This window comes from Protopterus annectens, chromosome 6.part0, assembly GCF_019279795.1.
Source record: "Protopterus annectens isolate FY-2018-M chromosome 6.part0, PAN1.0, whole genome shotgun sequence".
Taxonomy (NCBI): Eukaryota; Metazoa; Chordata; order Ceratodontiformes; family Protopteridae; genus Protopterus; species Protopterus annectens.
In genome coordinates, this window is record NC_056737.1 from 445,999,705 (window position 1) to 446,020,586 (window position 20,882).

Here is a 20,882-nt window from a genome sequence, read left to right on the forward strand (position 1 = left end):
CACTGGGAACATCTTAGCAACTAATACCATACTTTTATGGCCCACACTGTTGTTGCTGAGTTAGTGTTAACCTACAAACTAGTCACAGGAGCGAGACAACCCAGCCCCTATGGAAATGACAAAAAAACAGCCTAGGGCAAGAGGTATCACACCTCCATTAATTACCCAACTATCCAACATTTATACTGGAATGTCACATGTTTTCCTCCCCACTTATCTCAGATCATGAAATAAAAGTCAGAGAGCAGTTACTTTAACTCATGATTATAATGCTTCTAAAGTGTGATCAAATTGGCTGTATGTACCCAGTTACTTCCCTCATTGAATGCATGTGATACATGACAGTTTCAAAGTAGGAAGTCTTTCACCACTTATCTGTACAGATAAGCAATAACAGCCTAGTTTTCTGCACTCACAACTCACCACTAAATTCACCACTATGGGTCAAACATTAGAGTAATGAGACATAAGAACATTTGCCCAATTTAGTGTGTGCTCTCATTCTGTGGTTAACCCTGTGTTATTTTTGTTCCCCGCAGCCTACACTCGGGTGCAGTCATGGCTATGTGGCTACAAACATGGGATGTTGACATAAGGCTGGTATAGGGAAACAGCTATAAACAAAGAGGAAGAGGAGACTGAAAATTAACTGTCAAGGAAAGGACATTGGGAGTAGGATGCAAAGCCATTAATGACAAGCTCTCACTCCTACAGGGTGATCTATATTTTGTCATTTTGGTCCTCCTGTTGCTTCTGCAATACAAGCACTTGTCTCTTGGACATTTGTTTTCCCTTGATGTTGGTGTTTATTCCTGGCTGTTGGCAGCATTGGAACATTTTGATTACAATTTTTGGTAGGCACTCAGTTTTTTCACTTGTGTTACTGAGTGGCATCCCAAACTGGGAGAAGTTATATTATTTGGTATGCAAAATTCATACTAATTAGATGTTCAGACTTTTGGCTGGATGTGCCTTCTTTTCAAGAGCCTTTGCCCAAATTTTCACTTCATATATATGGATAGAACTGATCATATTAAGTGAGTGTCCTTTAACAAGATGCTGATTCCACATGGTGTAAATCAGTAATTAGTTGCTTCATCATGTAAGGTGTTCATGTTCTCTCCAAATAAATTGTTTTTATCCCAAACATTTCTTGTTAAGGTAGAAAGTATAATGTCTTCCACACATTTAGATAAGCTACTACACAGACAGGGACTAAAGGTGGAGGTGTCGCTATTTACATAAAAAATAAATATACCTCAAGGCTGGTCAAACAGGACAATGCACTTGAGCTGCTCCATGTTCAAATCACAAAAGGCTGGGAATCCTATGACACCAAATGTAGAAGCACCAAGATTCCTGGATTTTGTAAACACAAACTCCCTGAACCAGATAGTCAATACACCAACCAGGGGTGCAACCATACTGGATTTGGTCCTCACTAATATGGGTGCTGCTCACCCCATACTGTAATGTCTTCCCTGGTGAGGTAAGACCACAAAAATGGTTTATTTTTCAATAAAACCTGGAGCCCCAGCTAAACCTGCAATTAAGTGATAACCTGGTAAAATTTCAAAGCCCCCATAAACCCTGGGGACACTGCTGCCTATGTAGAACATTGTAAAAACAACAAATGCAACACCAAAAAAAGTTTTTATTACAACAAACAAAGCTTTTGGGTAAACCACCCTTCTTCAGTGCTAATAATTCACAACAAAAATATTGACTTTAAATAGGAGCAGATAAAATCACATGATCACAGTCAGCCTACCCCAACCCCCCCCCCCAATTTATAAAATACTTAAAACCATATTACAGCAATAATAAAATTCTAAGGTTTTGCATTTGTCTTTTAATTAATACAGGTTTAATACTAACTGAATTGTTCAGACTAGGTTTTAAATCTGCCTGCAGCCTAACTATCCATTCATATTCTTTGTTCTCCAATACATTATTTATGTGTTTGCTTAACGCATTGGTCTGGATATTTCTCCATAGAGCAAACACATTATGGATAATGGTCCTGAGCACTATTTTAGAGTTAGGACCATGGCTGTAGTAATGAAAGAGGCCAGAGGTGGTGACATAAATAATATATTGGAGAACAAAGAATATGAATGGAAAGGCTTACTGTGATCAATTGATTTTATCTGCTCCTATTTTAAGTCAGTATTTTTATTGTGAATTATTAGAACTGAAGAAGGGTGGTTTACCCGAAAGCTGTGCTTGTTGTGATAAAACCATTTTTTGGCATTGGATTTGTTGTTTTTATGTTAGTCTTTTGTGTCTCCAGTCACCACAGTATCGACTTTGTATTCTACCGCCTCTACAGAACATTCACAGAAACCCTGTACAAGCATGTTAATAGCTGCATAGAGGCAGCTGTACCCCCTATGAAGAAGTACAGAACTAACTCAAAAAACAAGCCACCCTGGTGAAATCACAAAATGAATAGGCTGTATAAGACAAGGAAGAAAATCATGGCAAAAATCAGGAGGTGCAGCACCCAGAAGGATAAAAGCACTCTCATCAAACTAAGCAAACATCTCAGAGGACAAATAAAGTCTACCAAAGCCAAATTTGAGGTGAATTCGACCTCCTAGGCCAAGGACAACCACAAGACATTCTTTAGCTATATCCGAAACCTCAACAGCAATACACAATTGTGTGCAGAGCTCATTGTAACTGGAGCCACCTATACTGAGCTAGAAGATATAGCAAACCTAATAGCTGATAAATTCAGCTCCAATTTTACCCCTCTCTCCCTCTCAACCTTCCTTCAGGAAATCCTCTCAAATATAACTCCCCCTGCTATCACTAGGGAACAGGTCCTTAATGCTCTCTGTCTCAGGCCAAGAACACTGCATCATTGGGCCCAGACAATATCACAGGATGCCTTCTAAATAGCATGAAACATGACCTATCAAGGCCTCTGGAATTGCTATTTAACTATAGTCTCCAAACAGGCTTCATGCCTCTTGAATGGAGAACAGCAACAGTCATCCCTCTGCACAAAAGTGGGCCATCTACAGACCTTGGAAACTACAGACCCATAAGTCTCACTAGTCTTATATTTAAAGCCATGGAAAGAATTATCATGAAAATGATCAATAGTGATATAGTAAACCTCCAGACACTGGACCCAACCCTGTTTGGTTTTGTCAAGGGCAGATCATGCTTACTCAACCACCAGAGGTTCCTCAATAAAAGAATACAGGGCTTAAGTAAAATGTTCTATGAAGACCACCTCAAGGCTGTATCCCTGTATTCTGCCTCCTGCAGACTTTGAGGGGAGATCAATGCCTGACATACAGGGCATTGTCAGACCCTTTTCTAATGGACAGCCTGCATATCTGCAAAAAAAAAAAAAAAAACAGCACCAGAAATATCTGTTCTAAAGACTTAAACCTTGCCTTTGATATAAATAGGACCTGCTGGAGAGACAGGTATGTATCCCAGAGATTACCCTGTCTCTAGAATAGGCTCCCTATCCATGTAAAGTATAGTTCCTCCCTAACCTAATTTAAGTGCAACCTGGATAATTGCATGGGGAACAGAAAATTCATCCCTGGTTGGCACCTATGTCTCTAATGGACACAGATAACCTGTAAATGTTTCATCTCCCAGGCCCCTGCTTACATTTATCAAGGGTATCAGAACTTGTCAGAGATTTGGGATGCATGGCTAGCCTTTAAAAAGCCTTTATGGTCGTTAACCTAGTAAACACCTATGAACCTTGCAAAAATCATTAAAACACATATATAACACTGTGTAAACTGGTTGTCATCCTGTATTCTATATTTTTCAAAAAAAATTTGGTAAATTATTTTATACACTAATGCTTTCCATAAACTGCCATATTGAACTTTTTGCTAGTTAGTCTTTTTGCAGAAAAAAGTCCTACACGATTGTTTGTACATGACGATAATCACGCATTGATTGATTCTCCATACAGTTGCTGATTTGTCCCTTAGTTATGTAACAGCACGTCTTTAAGTGCACTCACACAACTGCCTTCTCTCTTTTTTTTTATTTATTCATTTTTTTTGTTTGTTTCCCATCTGCCTGGCTTTTCTGAAAATTTGCCTACTTACAAGGGCTGATGACAACAGCCGGATGTTATGCCTGACTAAAATATTGTCCTACACAGCCGTATAAATAATGCACACTAACTAAGAGAGACAGAGAGGGAGATAAAAAAGAATAAGATATGACTTTACTGTAGTCTGAACATTGGAAGAGGAGCACTCATGCCGTAGCTTCTGTTATAATACTGCAGACTACATCTTGCAGAAAAATAGCAGGAGTTTTACACACCAGTGAGTGTGTGTGTGTGTGGTGTGTGTGTGTGTGTGTGTGTGTGTGTGTGTGTGTGTGTGTGTGTGTGTGTGTGTGTGTGTGTGTGTGTGTGTGAGACAGAGAGAGGGAGGTGTGTTTCTCTGAATTAGAGACAACAGCACACAGAATCAGTGAATGTTACTATTATGATGGTTCTGTTTTTGGATGGAAAGTTCCTACAGACTGGGAATGGGAACGCTTTTTTTTTCTTCTAATGCTGACATCTCTAAAAATGCCATCATGGTGATTAGATGTAGTGGCAAATGATATTTGTTGCTTGATACTGTATACATGTAAGGTCTACTTGATGATATACCAATTTTATAGTTAATGTCCCAGGCAAAGAGATGCCCACAGATGCCCTAGGTTAATTTAATGAGATAGGTAATGGAACAGCCCACTGGAAAGGGGTGGAAAAAATGGCAAGTCCTAGATCGCCCATCTCTTGAATCCTATTCTTTTTCGTAAAAAGAATGAAAAAAAGCCCCTGAATTTATACAAGTGGCTTGAAAGATGAGAAGCCTTGATTACTTTTTTTGTGAATGCACTAATCAATAATGAAAAAAAAGACTAAATGATGAATGTTTACCCTCTTACCATCGTTGACTTTTCAGAGTTAGAGGCAAGTATAAAAAAGAGGAGGAGATTTCAGACTTTGCACCAGTCAGTCAACAAAGAACCAGAAAGAAAATATGAGGCTGGAGATTGTATTATAAAACACTACAAACAAACAGTGGTACAATCACTACCTTGAGGGTTAACAAATAATCAGTGTTACATAAATTTTTTCCCAAACATTTTGTATTAATGATTTATATATAGATATATATATATATATATATATATATATATATATATATATATGTAGTTTTACTATGAAAATGCCGATGTGCATTTGCACGGCTATGAAGTATTCGAACATATGATGTTCGAGGTTATGTGAGTGAACGTTATCATTGCGAATGGACTGTGCAGTCACAATAATAACGTTCACTCATGTAAGGGGATCGTGGTACAGTGCGGTTAGGGAAATACATCCCTTTCCTCACTGTAGTGCAATCTCAGAGTTGGAATATTAAGTTGGGGGGGTGTGGGGGTGCAGGGGGGCTTACCCCTCTGCATAGATGTGAGTGTAGGCTAGTTAGGTAGGGAGTTAAGGGAAGGGTGGGAGTGCTGTTTATTGCAACATTTTCGACAATTAACAGTTGTTTTCGACATTAGGTGCATACGGAAATGTTCATTTCCGATGTTTAAATTCGAAGTTCCGTACACTTTTTTTTTTATTTTCGAATTTTTGATAGTAAACCATATATATATATATATATATATATATATATATATATATATATATATATATATATATATATATATATATATATAAATATTATATTTATATATATTTATATGGAATCCTATTATAAGACCAAATGACCAAATGCATGAGACACCAACACAGAACACATTGACCCAAAAAGGTCAATTCACAAAATTAAAAACATGCTGTACCATACGCCTACAAATTCTATATACCAACTCCAAGATGACACCACAGTGGGGAAATGGCAAAAAAAGTTTTCCCTGATCTACTACAATCTCTGGGAACTGACATGAAAGCTGTTCAATAAATGTGCGGACCTAACTTTTTGGGTTAATGTTTTCTATTTCAGTGTTTTACACACACACACACACACACACATATATATATATATATATATATATATATATATATATATATATATATATATATATATATATCTTACACACACACACACACACACGCACACACGTTTAGGAAAGGGATTTTTTTCTCAGAAGCAGTAATATTACAAAAATATTTTAGGTCTGCATATAAGAAATGCAATTTAAAACTTTTATTTAGTGATTAAAACAGTAATCAAGAATTTAGAATAATATCTGATTTTACGACTGCTGATAATCGTAAAGACTTACTGTTTGTAAACTTCTGAGCCCCCCCCCAGTCTTTCTGTATTGGAGGGAAGCCTTCTAGCTTATCAGTGGGAGTGGTAAGTACTAGGTACCTATCTACTACATAAGGAGTGGTTTCTGGCCTAGAAATTGTAGCTATTGGCTATTTGGGCAGTTTTTCCATCTCTCTCAACTTTCTGATTTAAAAGCCCGCATTTGCACTTGTTTCCCCCCTTTCCTGTAACTAGTCTAGTCCAGATATAGATTTGCTGTATCTGGGACTGTTTGTAAGCTTCTGAGCCCCCCAAGCCATTCTGTGATGGAGGGAAGCCTTTTAGCTTTTCAGTGGGATTGGTAAGCACTAGGTAGCCTACCTACCACAAGAGGAGTGGTTTCTGGCCCAGAAATTGTAGTTTATTGGCAGTTTAGACAGTTTTCCATCTCTCTCAACTTTCTGGTTTAAAAGCCCACATTTGCGCTTGTTTCCCACCTTTCCTGTAACTAGTCTAGTCCAGATACAGACTTGCTGTATCCAGGACTGTTTGTAAGCTTCTGAGTGGTGCCAGAGTCTGCTGTTCAATTTTTCTCTTAGATCTACTTGTTCTCTCTTCTCCTGCACTTATGCTAGCTTATTAGTCTAGCACTTTACCAGACCTCTTGTAGCAATTATTGTAGCACACAAAAGTGCTACCAGCACTAAACATTCTACAAGGAAACAGATCCAGTAATTATTATCAATGCCCACCCCTCCAGGCATGTCTAAAGATCAGTTCCCTGTGCTTTCTCCTATTAACCTGGTGAACTTGGACATCCTGAGGCAATGTAGCAACTGCCTCATGTATATTGACAACCTTCTCCTGTTACCTTCCAACACTCAGCCTTGCGAGAGATGCACTTATATATCCAAACTGGAAGCAAGCACTCTCCAGCCAAGACCGGTTTTGCTGGTCAAGAGGACAAGGTCAACACTTGCAGTACACCACATGGAACACATAGCCCTTCAGAACACACACCAGCATTGCCTTCACATAAAAACACAAATCACACACCCACCTATGCAGAGGCTCTCAGTAAAAATCTACCCAAGCAGCAGAGACCTCCAAGGCAGACATGCACTCGACCACCACAATACAACACTAATCACAAGACACATAACTCTCCTAAACAGTGTGCCACTCAAACAAACCCCCTAAGGCAAAACAGATTTTCCAACACACTGGTCATAGGTGACTCAATAGTGAGGCACACTGATGCCCCACTCACTAAGTTGAATAAGGAGAAAGTAACAATCAGCTGCCTGTCAGGTGCCAGGATCTACCACGTAATGCACTCACTCAAGTCCCTCAACAACAGGTACAAATATGACTCTGTCATTGTACATGTGGGTGTGAATGACCTGAGACATATCTTCCTGGACTACATGAAAAGAGACATGGAGGAGCTCTCAGATTATGTAGCTCAGGCGGATATGACCCTAGCCATGAGCAGCATCCTACCATCACCCAGAATGATACCACAGTAAAAGCAGAAAATGATTGATTTCAACAATTGGCTAAGTTTCTGGTATCATTCTAAGGGAATCTAGTATCTGTTGCCTGGGATGAGATGACTGACAGACCTCAATGCTTTGCCAGAGATGGCCTGCATGTGTCACCCCTGGGCTTCCGGATACTGGCCAAGGCTCTTGCCACCCCTGTAGTGCCTTTTTTAGGTGGTGTTCCAAAGACCAAATTACCACCATAACAGCTACAAACAAATGCAATCTGAGGGTCATGCTGCTCAGTGCTAGAAGTCTAAATCTCAAAATGCACTCGCTTGAAGCACTCCTTAAAATGGAGAACATCGACATTTGTGCTGTAACAGAGACCTGGTTCAAGGCAGAAGAAAGCACCCCTGCACTACCAGGCTATAACTCATTCCACACCTTTCCACCCCAGAACTAGGACCAAAGCTCCAAAGGCGGTGGTGTTTCCATATTCATAAAGGATGCTCACATCTCCAGACTGGTAGCCCAGCATAACGCATCAGAGATACTTCAGGTGCAGCTAACATTGGGTAGGACAGCAATTCAGGTTGTAGCCTGCTATACATCCCCAACTATGTTCCAAGACTCGCACTCCACGTTCCTAAGCACTCTGGAGAATATTAGGGTCCAACCTAACACTTTCTTACCAGGCAACTTCAACTACCCCTCCATTAACTGGGTAAACTACCCATGTACCAATACACTTGCCCAACATTTCCTGGAGTTCATTAATTACAGTGCCCTGGATCAGCTCATTCTTGCCCCCACTAGTGGTAGTAACATCCTTGACCTGGTCATTACTAACATAGGCGACCATTGCTCTACACCAATAGTCAGTTCCTCCCTGGTTAGATCCAACCACAAACTAATCACCGTGGAAATCCGCATCCCTCTCACCCCCCACCCCACCCCACCCCACCCCCGCAAAGGTAACCACCATGAAAAACTTCTCCAAAGCTAACTTTGGGATCCTAAAAACAGAAGTGGCTAACTTCACGGCAGCCATGCAAATGGAGAATAGTTGCGTGACCGCAGAATCATACACCAATGCACTGTACGAACACGTACACAAATGCATGGATCTCACCATACCCACTCGAACCAAGACACTCTTCTCCAAAAAAAGGAAGCCAATCTGGTGGTCCCCTGCCATAAACAAACTCTACAACAGAAGTAGGAAACTGACCCGGAATAAGGTGAAGTCCCAAGTCTGGAAAAACTCCCTTATCAGCTTCAACAAAAAGTTGAGATCCCTCATCAAATCCTCTAAAGCTAGCTATGAAAACAGAATTGCAACAGGTAGTAAAGACAAACAGAGGACCTTCCATAGTTATGTACAGAATCTCCACGGCAATACCCAGATTTGCTCTGAGCTATTGCACAATGGTACCTCCTATACCAAGCCAGCAGATATTGCCAATATACTGGCCAACAGATTTAGTGCCAACTGTACCCCCCCTCCCCAAAGGACCAATCACAATACCAGTAGATTGCCAGGCACCCAGTATTACTGCTGCACATGTTAAAACAGGACTGTCCATGGCCAGAAACACAGCTTCTATGGGACCTGACAATATCCCTGGTTGTGTTCCACATGAACTACAGAGTGAACTGGCACTTCACCTTTCTGCCCTTTTGAATCACAGCCTCACCTCAGGCTTTGTCCCTACCAAATGGTGCACTGCTACAGTCATCCACCTCCACAAAGGAGGAGCAACTACAGACCCTGGGAACTATCGCCCCATTAGACTGACAAGTCTGATATGCAAAGCTATGGAACGCATCATCATGGACCTAATAAACAAGGATATAGGGACTCTCCAAACTCTGGATCCCACACAGTTTAGTTTTGCAAAGGGTGGATCAGGCCTGCTCAGCTTGGTCAACTTCTTTGAGTCAGTCACCAGAGTTGTGGATGAAGGCAAGGTGGTTCATACAGCCTACCTTGATCTGGCCAAGGCTTTTGATACCATTCCCCACTCAGGAATCATAGAAAAACTCACTAAGCTTGGCATCAACCCCTATATCACTAGGTGGGTTACAAACTGACTCACAGATAGAACACACAGTGTGAACGTAGCTGACTCCAAGTCAGACTGCCAATTAGTCATGAGAGTGGAGTCCCACAGGGTTCAGTCCTGGGTCCTCTCCTCATTGGTATCTACTTCTCTGAAGTCCAGGCCAAGTGGAGTCCCACAGGGTTTGGTCCTGGGTCCTCTCCTCATTGGTATCTACTTCTCTGAAGTCCAGGCCAAGTGGAGTCCCACAGGGTTTGGTCCTGGGTCCTCTCCTCATTGGTATCTACTTCTCTGAAGTCCAGGCCAAGTGGAGTCCCACAGGGTTTGGTCCTGGGTCCTCTCCTCATTGGTATCTACTTCTCTGGCTGACAAAGTTCACAGATGATTGCAAGTTAGGATCTATTAATAACTCCCCAAGCTGACATCCTACAGAATGGCTTCACTGAGACCAACGGCTGGTGTCAGAACCATGGCCAAGCTCAATGCCAAAAAATGTGTCGTCATCCCCTTTGGGTAAAACCCAGTTCCCATGAATTACCACATTGATGGTAGTCCACTAAACACCGAAGGTGTTATAAGAGATCTGAGAACACAGGTTGACAGCAACCTCTGTTCTGATCACCACATTGCCACTGTAGTCAGAGAGTCCTTCTATGTGGCACATCTCATTACTAAGGGTTTTGCATCCAGGAAGAAAGAGGTCATTGTCTCCCTCTACTCTTCCTTCATTAGGCCAGTCATTGAGTACAATGCCCTATTTGACATGTACCTCACTAGACACCTGAAACAACTAGAGAGGCCACATAAGTACCTCACAAAGAGGATCTTAGGCCTTAAACACTTGTCCTATATGGACAGACTCAAAAAACTCCAACTATTCTGTCTCATATCACCCACATAGAGGTGATCTCTGCTTGACTTTTAAAGCCATGTCTGACCCAGCTCTGTTAGAAATGCTACATCTAAAGAAATCCCAATCCCTCCACACCACACGCTTCAGAGACCTCATTACCACAATTAACAGAACATGCTTGACGGACAGGTTCATAACCCAGAGACTGCCCATGCTATGGAACCGACTACCCATACATGTCAAGCAGAGCACCTTGCTGACCCTCTTCAAGAGAAATCTTGATGAATGGATGGGAAACAGAAAATTCACCCCGGGGATAATTCTAGTGGCTCTACTTGACAGAGGCACTGGGAACTAAGGATGGGTGGCACTATGCCAGGATAATTCTATGGCTAGGCTTGTAAAGGCCCCAGGGCAATTAGCCTAGTACACACCTATGAATCTATGAACCTATAAAGAGAAATTAGAACTTCAGCAAAGGGGAAAAGGTGTCTGAAATATACATAGCCATTTTACAGAAGGCACTACCTTACAAGAATTATGTAATCACATCATTGTGATTAGGACAGCTATAAAAGGTGGTCTGGTTTACATTTTAGATCGTGGTTATTATTCTTTTACTACAGATGAACTGGTAAAAGATACCGATACTTATAAAGAAACTACCGTCAGAAACAAGGATGAACAATGAAGTTTGACCCTGTAAAGATCATTGTGATTTTTCAGAGTTATACATGAGTAAAAGACTTTTCAGTGTAGAAAAGAATAGTTTGATACAAGAATATGTTTTAATTTCTTGGATCAGTAAGCAATTTCATCGTATTTAGGCGGACAGGATACTGGACACGCAGTTATGTTTGACATATTTAAATGCATAAGTATTTGTCTTATCTCCCCCATATCACTAGGTGGGTTACAAACTGGCTCACAGATCGAACCCACAGTGTGAAAGTAGCTGACTCATGTTGTTCATACACAATACAAGCTGCTTTTAATTTTGTTAGTTTTTACTTATACCTTGTTGGCGTTGCTAATTATTTACCAGATCGAAAAGATTTTTTTTGTCTATCAAATTATACCTTGACAGTATAGTATTACTGGTTGCAGTGGGCACTGAATTACTATGCACAAGTCTCCCACTTGCATTAAATACAGATGTATGCCTTATATATTAAGTAGGCATTCAGATTATTGCTATGTTTCATCAAAAGTTATGATGCATTAATATCATGTATTCTGTGGCAGATTATTTTTTGCTTTCAGTGGAAATGTTATAAACAATTGAGGAGTACAGTAATGGTGTTCTCAATGGCCAATAATTATTCTGATTTGATTGTGGATTATTCAGAAGATTAATGTTTTCTAGCAGAATACATTTTGCTAAGTTATTATGTTATGAAATGTGCACTTATGATTGCCTTATTATCAGTTTGGTGTGAATAGTTAATGGGCTTTTAACAGTTTATAGAAAAGAAAAACATTTTATGGCATTAACTGTCAAATGTTATATAAATGAGGACAGACTGCGGAATATTTTTCAGTACATGCATTTATAACAGGTCTGATATGCTGTGTTCTGAAATCATTAACAGGCCTATACTGTGTTATAATTTATTGTATATTTTTCTGAAATTGTCTTATCTATCACATTAAGAAAATATCCCAAACTAGGTCAAAATACTACACATAATATGCAATGCCAGATAATTGGATAAAATTAACAGTGAAATGCTAATAGAAAGAAAAAGACACATTACAACAAAGGTGGCATATAGAATTTATTTTAGATAAACCCGTAGAAGAAGTAAACTTATTAAGTAAAGTTGATGCGATTCTGCTGTATTTCAGTCAGAATAGAAAGAGCACGAAACTCGTTGTATTGATTATAACCATTTGACTTTAAATATCAGTGTTCTGCATATTTACCTAAATTATGAAACAGAAAAATAAAATAACTGGAAAATATTGATGATGGCTGTCAAATCAGCTATAATTCTGGGTCACTCACTGCGTTCAGCTACAGGAGAAATGTGTATATTGATGAACAGATAGGTGTTTCAGTACAACATTATTAGAAAATAAAAGGATATAAATAATAAAAATGTTACGAATGTTCTCTGTAAATGTCAACTGTATGATGATCTTAAGGCTGCCATTTCATTTTGCTGTTACAGAAGCTTAAAAGGAATATATTAAGGGTAATGTCCAGAACCTTTTGTTATACAAAGAATCACTGTGGCAGTGTGAATTAGATCCATACAAAAATGGAATTAAATAAGAGATTTTTACATTAAACCCAAATTATATCTGAGAAAGAGTAATATGCATAGGAAGCATGTCCTACTTTATATGCAATATGATTTACATAAACTAGTGAATTGTATTTTGGTTTCTTTTGGAATCTTATTTTTATCTATTACTTTGGAGTGTTTTCCAGAGATATTTAAATATCTGACGAGTGTCCAGTTTAGCTCAAAGCCTTCCTTTTGTTTTATATTTAATACATTTTTTTCACTCTAACTTTACTCTTGCTATACTTTTGGTTTTGTATTACTACAGCATGCATAGTTTATTTGCACATAAAAGGTATATAAATGTGATAGAGTTTGCAGCCCATGTACTTCTTTATTTATCTCTAACTCTTGCCATCTCTTTCTCCTGAACTACTTCAAATACAACTGCCGAACTTCTGTACAATACCTGCTTTTTATTGCTAAAAGTCTCACTACATTTTTTCTCATGTACCCCTCAGAATTCCTATCAGCCTCCTATTTTCTCTGTTAATAGCTATCCACATTTACTTCCTTCCTTCAGTTCCTCACCTTTGAAAATCTCTTACTTCTGCTACTATCTTTATATAATCATTTCTTCTCCCATGTCTTACTCTCATCTTAACTTATGTCTTACTGTCATCATTACATAACTTGTCTTACTCTCATCTTTACTTATGTCTTACTCTCATCTTTACATAACTTATGTCTTACTCTCATCATTACATAACTTGTGCCTTACTCTAATCTTTATTTAACTTGTACCCTTATACATGCAAAGCAAACTAACATATTTTATTGTTTTTACAAAACTACATCTACTCTGTCAGTTATGCTCATCTCAAAACTAAAATTTTAGACTAAACTTTTATAATATGCTGCAAATGTTATCTATCCTTATGACAAACTGTATTATGTCTAGAAATACTTGTATACTTATGTTAACTGTAAAAACTAATAATGTATGAATCTATACTAGTAACCTATATAACATTTAGCTGTGACTGTTAAATCCTTTATGTTTGTATTATTTTTGGAGCTTTTCTCCCTAGGCCTCCACTGAAAATGGGTTCCTGACTCAGTCAGACTTTCTGGTCACTAAATGTCAATAAATAAATAATAAATAAAGTGCAATCCCAGTACACTATGCTTAAGTATAAATCTGCATCCTCATCATGGCGCAGTGGTGCAGCGGTATCATCACCTCACAGCAAGAGGTTCTTCAGTTCAATTCTCGGCTGGAGTGCCTTCTGTGCAGAGTTTAAATGTCCTCCCTGCATTAATGTGGGTTTCCTCTGGGTGCTCCGGTTTCCTCCCACGTTAGAAAGACTTGCATCTGGAATGTTTCTCCCTGGGCCTCTGCTGAAAATTGGCTTTGTTCCAAGTTGGACTTTTCTGGTTAACAAATGTTAAATAAATAAATTAGTCCTGTAGTACTCCTGCTATAATAATCTCACTCACAATTGAAGTGTCATATTACTTCCTCACAAAAATTATACTGACAGAAAACTACATATTGGGTTACTGTATTTAGTAATCATGATATTATGGATAAAATGAAATGTGGGGTATTCTTGGAAGATCAGTACTATAGGCAGAATTTTAAAAGGATAGATGCAAGTCTTTTATCTGTCTGGCCATGTAGATCCTTTGCCTAGAACAGCGATTCAGACTATATCTGATTTCATTCTTAAGGCAGACTTTGTAACATTGCCCTGTTTTCACAGTATTACATTTAGCTTATGATACTGTGTGTTAAAATATCTTGATGTAGCCCATAACTAACCATAGTGAAGACTGCCAGAGTTATTCTAATGGAACAACAAGCTGGATTTCCCAGATAAAGTTTAGGATATCTTCAGGTAGAGAGAAGCTGCTTAAAATATTGGCATTTCTTGCATTTAGCCAGTAGTGCTCAAAGCAAAAACACTGGAAACTTCTTACACTTTGCATCTTGCAATGAAATGCATATTACACTGAATGAATAGCGTTTGCAAATTCCAAAACTTGAAATGCAGATGTAATCTGTGTCTGGATGAAAAATGTATTTACAAGCATGTGGCCATTGCAAATTCCTTCTTTCAAACATATTATTTGAGCAGTCTTAGTATATGTTTTGAGATAAGAAAAAGAAACAGATCACTGGGAGCAGTCATACACCAAAGAATATCTAGGCCTTCTAAAATAATACTGACGCAAGAAAAAATCCAGTGCATGATTGTTTATGTGCACCGCAGAGAAATGATTTTTCTTTCTGTTCACAGCATAGCTAAATATTTACCCTTATGACACACTCTTGAATATTAGACTTCTACTAAGGGCTGGCTACTCTGAGGATGTGAATTGATGGTTCTTCCTCACCTGCAGGTAAACATATATGTTTACCCCATTCTGACACAACTCAGCCATCATAAAGAAGGTAGAATTGGCCAGGTGATACTGTTAGGCTCCAGAATAAGTGTCAAATTGATGCCTAAGAAGAGGAAAGACATGGAAAAGGTCTGTGATAAAAGCTGCAGATGGAGTCAATAAGTATACATTTGGCAGGAAGTTGTTTAGTTTCAACTATGCCTCCTATCATTTACTGCATGGCTGAGAGGTCAGTGAGCTGCCCTACACAGTTTCAAGTGATTATGGCTAAGTTGTATAAAATTAATAGTAAAGTCATGGACTGTACCCAGAAACTGTCTACTGAAATCGCAGACATGTAGCAAGTGCTAGCAGGTTACTCTGACCATTTGCTGGAAGTCAGTACTATACTGAGGGACTTTTCCACAGATGATCATTCCACTAGAGCCAATTAAATCTGAGAGAGCATACTGGCTGGCCTATCATTTGCAGTCAAAGAAAAGGTTCTTACTTCACAACGGTAACCAGAGTAAGCAGTGAAAATCAATCACTCCAGAATATTATGTGACCATCACTTCTTTGCTTATATGCAGAATCACAGCTCAGTTCTGTCTGGCGGCAAGATCATGGAGGCAGCAGGGCCAGAGAGCTAGATGGCTCTGCCCAGACCAACTTAAATTTTTTTCCTGATCGCCCTATAACATTCTTTATACTGAAAGAAGTTAAAAGTGAAAAGAATAGCCCTGGAATCTTAATTATTTTTCCTCCTATCTCTACTTCATCAGTGTCTGTGTGAATATATTTACACATATTGCAATTCAGACACTTAAACATTCCGCATTTTTGTTTCTTATCTTTGGGTTTATTCAATTTGCCTTGAAAATATTTTTTGTAATTTTTAGCTCTTTTCTGTGTAAACTTTGGCTGATCCCCTAGCTTCTGAAGCAATTCACTATTAGCCCTAAATATACCCCAGATGTGGGGTTATTAATTGAAATGACTGACATTGTGCTGAACTATAATTATATTGCATTTTATGATAAAATTTATGTTCAAGTTAATGGGGTAGCGATGGGGGCAGTGCTAGCCCCTGGCTATGCCAATGTCTTTATGCATGGATGGGAAATGATATATGTATTATAAAGTAAATATAAAAACAACATTATAATAATGTTGAGATTTATTGATGATGTTTTTATTGTGTGGAGAGGAACAAATGAAATATTTGAAGAGTTCCTCACTTACATAAATAATATTTGCGCATATTTGAAATTTATCCACCATGTTAATAGAAAGGAGATTAGTTTCTTAGATTTAATCATGTACAAAGAAAGTAAATTAGCAACCAGGATATATAAAAAGGAAGGATAAAACAATATGCATTTACATTTTTCTAGTATGCACCCCAAAAAGACAAAAATTAATATAATCAAAGGACAGTTGTCTAGAATAAGTAGGTTAACGAAAAAAGAAGTAGATTTTGTGGAAGAAGCAAATGTGTTTTGTGATAAAATCATAAAAAGGGGTTACCCAGAAATAGAGGTAAATAAAATATTAGAAGAAGAAATTGAAGGAAGAACTAAAGGATCTATCTTAAATGAGAGACTTCCATTTATATATGGAACATCTATGGCTATACAAAACAGTGTAGACTCTCAAGCTATTAAGAAAGTAATTAATAGGAACTGGGGTCTATTTAGAGCTAATAGTGAATTGCTTCAGAAGCTAGGGGATCAGCCAAAGTTTACACAGAAAAGAGCTAAAAATTACAAAAATTATTTTCAAGGCAAATTGAATAAACCCAAAGATAAGAAACAAAAATGTGGAATGTTTAAGTTTCTGAATTGTAATATGTGTAAATATATTCACACAGACATTGATGAAGTAAAGATAGGAGGAAAAATAATTAAGATTCCAGAGTTATTCAGTTGTAAGTCTAAAAATATAGTGTACTTGAGTTTTTGTGTAGAATGTAAATCCTTCTGTGTGGGAAGAACTACTCATGAGTTATATAGAAGGATATATGAGCATAAGTATGCTGCTCAAACTGGGGATGAAAAGAATGCATAGAGTACACACTACAAGATGAATAAATGTAAAGTTGAGTTTAAATTTATAGTTTCGGAAGCACTTTCTAATAACCTTAATATAGTAAATATTAAGGAAGTGCTAGGCTGGCCAGAATATTGTTGGCAAGTCAGGTTTAATGCCTGCTTTCCACCAGGTCTCAATAACAGAGAGGAATTTGTAATGTATTTGAAAAGGAAAAGGCTTAAACATTAAGTAATTGATGTAAGTGTTTATATATGAAAAGTTTATATGTTTTTAATAAAAAAAAACTTTTAAAATTATAAAATAATCATGTGACACGTTTGATCATGTGATTTTTTAGTATATAAAGTGTTGGGTGTGCCCAGAAAAAATCAGTCTGAAGAAGTCTCAGAGTTAATAGGAGTGAGACAAAAGCACTAACTGGGATTATCTGTTTGTTTTACTGTTTTAGCTTCTAACATGTAACCGTCTGCTGTTATAAGCATGAAATATCTTACTCATAGATAATCTAAACTCTAGTTTCTCACATTAAACTGCCTGCTTTAATAAGTTAAAAAAAATTATAAAGCTACATACAAACCTGCTATTTACTGTTATATCCTAGCTGTATAAGATTACAATATACTACATGTGTTGAGTGTGTACAGAATGTATTATACTGCAAGATGAGTTTATTATCTGACAACTATTTAACTATGAGCCTGCTAACAGGCCATATTTACCTATGATTGAAACCTGTTTTTATATGTGTATTCCACCATTTGTATTAATTTGATCATATATGTTTATGTACCTTTGATGAAACTAGAGCTTTTCTCCCCGGGCCTCCAATGAAAATGGACATGTGTCCAGTCGGACTTTCCTGGTCAACAAATGTAAAATAAAATTTAAAAAAAATGCTTTTAATTCTGAATTTTAAATATCATCCTATTGTGTTTGTCCATAACAAGTTTTTTTGTTACCATAATACTTAATGCACTAAATTATATCATAGTAGCTTCTATACCTATTGTTCCAATAGATACCAACATATAAATACCTTTCATTTAATACAAATGGGTTAAATAATCCTTTAAAGAGGGATAGTTTAAATAAGTATTTAACTCTGCGTAAAGCAGCATTGTTTTTCAGTAGGAAGCTCATTTACTGACTAAAGATTTAAATTCATTTCTGTTAAAAGTTTATTCAGTTTTAATTGGCTCTCAGTTTGGTTCAAAAAGAGGAGGTGTTCTTATTCCCTGGAAAAAAAAGGTCTGCCTAGAATAATGGATTTCTATTCTAACAAGAATGATATGCTGGGATTGGTGGTAATAGAAATTGATAAAAAAATCTATATCTTATAAATACCTGTTGGAATACTGGGATTGGTCTAAAACAGTTAAGAAATATTTAGATATTATAACAGTATACTCTAAAAGAGAAATGTTGATTGTTGGTGGTTTTAACTGTATCCTATCTGACAAAGACACTGCAAATGTTAAATCAGGCTATCTTCAGTAGCAAAACATTTAAATCATTATATTAATACAATGTATATGAGAGATATATGAGATTTAGAACTAGATGGCGCTTTAAAATATACTCACTATTTTTTTAGATTTGGGACTCAAACAAATATTGATAAAGTACTGGTGTCCAATGCATTATACTCAAAATTAGAGGAGGCACTAATAGTTTCATGTTCCTTATCTGACCACAATGCTATTACATTTAAATTATCTTTAAATACAAACAATTTAATTTCTTGCCAAATATTCCCAGCATATATAACCAAAATAAAAGGCTATAATGAATGATTATTAAAAGAGAGAAATCAATTTATGGAATGTAAGACTCAGTACTGGTATCCAATGCATTATACTCAAATATAGAGGAGGCACTAATAGTTTCATGTTCCTTATCTGACCACAATGCTATTACATTTAAATTAACTTTAAATACAAACAATTTAATGTCTTGCCAAATTCTCCCAGCATATATAATTAAAATAAAAGGCTTTAATTAATGGTTATTAAAAAAGAGAATGGTTATTAAAAGAGATAAATCAATTTATGGAATTTAACAGTAATTGTGAGGTAACTGATGTCATACTATGGGAAATGTTAAAAGTTTTCTTCTATGGTAAAGTAAAGAACTGGTATATTTGTAAATGAAATGAATAGGATAAAGAGTTAAATGCTGTCCAAGCTGACATTGACAAATTAAAATTAAAACCTTAAACCAAATGATAAAGCTGCAAGCACACAGTTGAAAAATCTAAATTAGAAATACCTAAAAATCTTATATTACAAGATTTCCATTAATCTGTAATAAATTAAATTAAATTCATATTCAATAAACCCCAAGAGCCTTCATAGAATAGCTATTAGATCGATAAACATGAATAAAATAAACCATATCAAGGAGATTGTTTACAAAGCAGGGAAAAAGACTATTAAAGCTACAGATCTGAAAGATATATTAAAATGTTTTAACAAACATTATGAAGAAATTAATAAAACAAAGTCAGACCTGAGTAACATGAACTCATTGGATATGTTTTAAAAGAAAACATGCACAATAAACTATCAAAAGAATATAAAAGCAGATTGAATAGTCTTTTTCCATTAAGGAATTAAAAAAGACTATATTAGAAATCTTAAAACTAATAAAACACCAGGTATGACTGGGATAATTCCTGAGCTATATAAACTTTTACTGAATAATATTTTTAAAATTTTATTAAATGTTTTTGAAGAAGTTAAGACTACATCTAATATTCCCCCATCTCGGAGATATGTTCTTATTACACCCATTTTAAATTCAGATAAGGACCCTGCTCTGTGTTCTTCTTATTGACCTATATCACCTTAAAATGTAGACTACAAGATTTTCATGTCTTATATTAGCAAAAAAATAAATAAAATAAATAACTAAATCAAATGCTCATTGGTTTAGTAAATGAAGATCAGACTGGGTTGTTAGTTAATAGGAAAGTTCAAGATAATATAATAAGACTCTTTTCTTTGATTGATTTGGCTAACAAAAATAAAAATGATTTATCCATAATAAGCTTAGATATAGATAAAGCTTTTGACTTGGTGAAGTGGTCATACTTGCTCAGAATACTAAATGAATATAACTTTTCCACTGATGTCATAAAGTTAATTAAAAAGCTTTATGATAACTACATTTCTTTTGTCAAAATAGGGTCCTTTACATCTAGCTCATTTGATATCTTAAAATTGTGCCAAACAGGTATGTGCTTTATACCATTTCTTATTTGCACTTATTATAGAGCCATTTGCTAACTATATAAGATCTAGCATACAAAGTTAAGGTTTTAAAATAAATGAAAAATTTTCTTCTAAAATTCAACTTTTTGCTGATGACATTCTGCTCACTAATGTTAATATTGAGCTCTTGTTGGATCATATAGTTATTTCTGTGGACTATTTTGAAAAGATTTCAGGTCTGAAGTTAAATCACAATAAAACAAAAAAACTTGTTTATAAACAAAGGGATAACCACTAAGTTAAACTCTTACAAAAAATTGGCTGGGACAATTTAAA